The sequence below is a fragment of the Rhamphochromis sp. 'chilingali' genome (genome assembly GCF_963969265.1).
Source record: "Rhamphochromis sp. 'chilingali' genome assembly, chromosome: 1".
Classification (NCBI taxonomy): domain Eukaryota; kingdom Metazoa; phylum Chordata; class Actinopteri; order Cichliformes; family Cichlidae; genus Rhamphochromis; species Rhamphochromis sp. 'chilingali'.
The window spans coordinates 55,967,735-55,972,497 of NC_137929.1; the positions used below are offsets into that span (position 1 = coordinate 55,967,735).

The following is a 4,763-nucleotide window of genomic DNA, read 5'->3' on the forward strand; positions in this document are numbered from 1 at the left end:
ATTAATATGCTGCTTTTTTGGGCCTCAGTAAATTCAAGACAATTAAGGTATACAACTATAACTCTAACCTAGACGACTAGGAATCTTCACAGATATATACCTTACTGGTTTAAATGATTGCAAAATAACGCCTATGCAATTTATATAACATAAAAAATAATATAGTAAATAAGGATTGCTTTCAACTGTAAATAAACTGTAAACATCCAAATGGCAGCTTTGAAAACTGGTTGAGACAACCTTTTTTTTAATGTCTTATTTGTGAAATACTTACTGTTCTCGACAAACACCAAAAACTCAATATCTTTGCCACATGAACGTGAAAATGTTTTCTCTGAAACAAAAAGCATTTTTCTTTTACAATGGAGTATTAAAATGGCAAAGGGCAGCCCTAAGCTAAGGTGTATATACACAGACGCATTTCCAACACCTGTACTAAACAGCTACGTTGCTAGCGTTAAACTGAATTTCCACAACAGAGCTACCTAGATCACTTAAATTACACAATTGAAAGCATGAAAGCATATGTGTATTGTTTGTGTATAAATACACAAACAATACACATATGTTCAAATAATTTAAAAAAAAGTTCAGTCCCCGAGAGCTACTGTCCTGCAGCTTTTAGACTCAGCCCTACTCCAACACAGCTGAATCAAATGGTTGAATTACCTCGTCAGCAGGCTATCAAGTGTGGCAATTTCCTGCTTACAAGCCATTCATTTGATTCAGGTGTGTCGAAACAAGGATGCGACTATTCATGTAGTAAAAGCGTTGAAACCATAATATTGTCTCTAGATGCAGAAAAAGGCATTTTATAGAGTTTTTATTTTTATTTGCAACTTTACACAAATTTGGTTTGGAAACTTGGTTGAACATATTATATAATTGCCCAACAGCCTGTGTAAGAACAAATGACCAAACATCCCCCAGCTTCTGTCTCTTCTGTCACATTACAAACACCACCAAATATGCATACATGCCAACCCTCCCGATTTTTCCGGGAGAGTCCCAAATTTCAGTGCCCCTCCCGAAAATCTCCTGGAGCCACCATTCTCCCGAATTTCTCTAGATTTTCCAGCATAAAAATAGACGATGTCCTCTGCAACTCTGCACAAAGCTTCCTGTTCTGCACAGTTTCAGACTTGCTAAGCAATCTAATGACCTATGACACAGTTTATAACTAAAAGGTGGCATCTAATATACTGGCCTGTTATTAAATGCATAAAACAAAATACACAGCAAATAAGCACTAGAAAATATATTTTCCTAATAGGCAGTAAAGGGGACAAAGTGTTCGTCACATCAGATGGAAAAAGATGAAAAAATAATTATTTTTATGTAAAGAACATGGTTATTTCTTGTACAGCAGCTATTATAAATGCAAAACAAGATTGGGATCTACTGAAGGATCCAGTGACTACAGCCTGTGGACACAGCTACTGCATGAACTGTATTAAAAGTTTCTGGGATGAAGAGGACAGGAAGGGAATCCACAGCTGCCCTCAGTGCAGGACGACTTTCAAACCGAGGCCTGTCCTGGAGAAAAACGTCATGTTTGCAACTTTAGTGGAGCAGCTGAAGCATACTGGACTCCAAGCTGCTGCAGGTGAGCAATGCTATGCTGGACCTGAAGATGTGGCCTGTGATGTCTGCACTGGGAGGAAGCTGAAAGCCATCAAGTCCTGTCTGGTGTGTCTGATCTCCTACTGTGAGAAACATATTCTGCTTCATTTTGAGTCTCCTGCCTTTAAAAAACACAAGCTGGTGGCCCCCTCCAAGAAGCTCCAGGAGAACATCTGCTCTTGTGATGATGAGGTGATGAAGATTTTCTGTCGTACTGATCAGCAGAGTATCTGTTATCTCTGCACAATGGATGCACATAAAGGCCATGAAACAGTCCCAGCTGCAGCAGAAAGGACTGAGAAGCAGAAGGAGCTCGAGGTGAGACGACTAAACATCCAGCAGAGAATCCAGGAGCGAGAGAAAGATGTGAAGCTGCTTCAACAGGAGGTGGAGGCCATCATTGGCTCTGCTGATAAAGCAGTGGAGGACAGTGAGAAGATGTTCACTGAGCTGATCCGTCTCATCCAGAAAAGAAGCTCTGATGTGAAGCAGCAGGTCAGATCCCAGTAGGAAACTGAAGTGAGACGAGTCAAAGAGCTTCAGGAGAAGCTGGAGCAGGAGATTGCTGAGCTGAAGAGGACAGACGGCGAGCTGGAGCAGCTCTCACACACAGAGGATCACAACCAGTTTCTACACAACTACCCCTCACTGTCAGCACTCAGTGAGTCTACACACTCATCCAGCATCAATATTCGTCCTCTGAGGTACTTTGAGGATGTGACAGCAGCTGTGTCAGAGACCAGAGATAAACTACAGGACACTCTGAGAGAGGAATGGACGAACATCTCACTGACAGTCACTGAAGTGGATGTTTTACTGTCACCACCAGAGCCAAAGACCAGAGCTGGATTCTTAAAACATTCACATGAAATCACACTGGATCCAAACACAGCAAGCACACATCTGTTATTATCTGACGGGAACAGAAAAGTAACATTAATGAAACAACAACAGTCTTATTCTGATCATCCAGACAGATTCACTTCATGCCATCAGATCCTGAGTACAGAGAGCCTGACTGGACGTTGTTACTGGGAGGTGGAGTGGAGAGGGGAAATGGTTTTTATAGCAGTCACATAGAAGAATATCAGCAGAGCAGGGGGCCTCAATAAATGTGGTTTTGGATGGAATGAGAAATCTTGGGTATTAAATTGTTACAAAAACATTTTTCAATTTTGGCACAACGATGTCCGAACTCTCCTCTCAGGTCCTCAGAGTAGGAGTGTACCTGGATCACAGAGCAGGTATTCTGTCTTTCTACAGCGTCTCTGAAACCATGACTCTCCTGCACAGAGTCCAGACCACATTCACTCAGCCGCTCCATGCTGGACTTTATCTTTCTGAAGTTGGAGACAGTGCAGAGTTGATTAAAGTCAAATAGACAGAGAAGATATGTTCATGTTGATCCCTGATCACTATATTTGTGTAGTTTCTAAATGAGGCTTTACATTTTAGAAGCTGAGAAGTTCAGTGGCCCATTGATTCAAATTGTACTTACATTTATATACCTTACATCATTATAAATCTTAATTTGTTCTTATGGCTGATAATGTGAGTTAAATTATACTACTCTTCATATTCAGCATGTTTGAAATCTTTAATCAATCTGGTTAGTGGTTTTATTCTGTAGTTGCTGTAGTGGGTTGTCAAATGCAACAATATATTGAAGCTGCATCAGTTGATTCATCAGTTAGTCAATGATTAGAGAATTGATTGTTTTATCATTATTTTAGTAACATTTAAAGCTGGTTCCAGTTTCTGAAATGTGAAGATTGTTGATTTTATATGTAAAGAATTTTTCTTTTTTCATTGAACCTTTTAAGGGTTTTCTCATAGTAGTTTTGGGGAGTTTTTAATTAGATTTACAGCTTCAGAATAACTTTGTGATGTCAGATTAGAAAGTTTGCGTCCAACTGCAGGGTTGGATTTTTTTTATATGATAGTTGAATTTGTTGTATTGGAATTGAGTAACATTTTTACTGATGGATGATTCGTTGTAAAACGTTGATCTACCAACAGTTTATTTCTTTATTATGATTAAATGTAAAACAAATATATTTTCCACTTTTGTTTGACAGAGGCAGGAATGTCTCTGTCTTGCATGTAACTTGCATGTAACTTTGTCCAGTAAATTGTTGAAACTGAAACTAAACAGCTACGTTGCTAGCGTTAAACTGAATTTCCACAACAGAGCTACCTAGATCACTTAAATTACACAATTGAAAGCATGAAAGCATATGTGTATTGTTTGTGTATAAATACACAAACAATACACATATGTTCAAATAATTTAAAAAAAAGTTCAGTCCCCGAGAGCTACTGTCCTGCAGCTTTTAGACTCAGCCCTACTCCAACACAGCTGAATCAAATGGTTGAATTACCTCGTCAGCAGGCTATCAAGTGTGGCAATTTCCTGCTTACAAGCCATTCATTTGATTCAGGTGTGTCGAAACAAGGATGCGACTATTCATGTAGTAAAAGCGTTGAAACCACAATATTGTCTCTAGATGCAGAAAAAGGCATTTTATAGAGTTTTTATTTTTATTTGCAACTTTACACAAATTTGGTTTGGAAACTTGGTTGAACATATTATATAATTGCCCAACAGCCTGTGTAAGAACAAATGACCAAACATCCCCCAGCTTCTGTCTCTTCTGTCACATTACAAACACCACCAAATATGCATACATGCCAACCCTCCCGATTTTTCCGGGAGAGTCCCAAATTTCAGTGCCCCTCCCGAAAATCTCCTGGAGCCACCATTCTCCCGAATTTCTCTAGATTTTCCAGCATAAAAATAGACGATGTCCTCTGCAACTCTGCACAAAGCTTCCTGTTCTGCACAGTTTCAGACTTGCTAAGCAATCTAATGACCTATGACACAGTTTATAATTAAAAGGTGGCATCTAATATACTGGCCTGTTATTAAATGCATAAAACAAAATACACAGCAAATAAGCACTAGAAAATATATTTTCCTAATAGGCAGTAAAGGGGACAAAGTGTTCGTCACATCAGATGGAAAAAGATGAAAAAATAATTATTTTTATGTAAAGAACATGGTTATTTCTTGTACAGCAGCTATTATAAATGCAAAACAAGATTGGGATCTACTGAAGGATCCAGTGACTACAGCCTGT

At 38.9% G+C, this 4,763-nt stretch overlaps 1 pseudogene across 1 annotated transcript; it reads left to right on the forward strand.

Moving 5' to 3' along the window:
• The first annotated feature begins 1,428 nt into the window (after positions 1-1,428).
• LOC308395820 (tripartite motif-containing protein 16-like) lies at positions 1,429-3,004 on the forward strand (annotated as a pseudogene). Its single transcript has one exon. The product of its transcript is annotated as a tripartite motif-containing protein 16-like (transcript).
• The last annotated feature ends 1,759 nt before the right edge of the window (positions 3,005-4,763 follow it).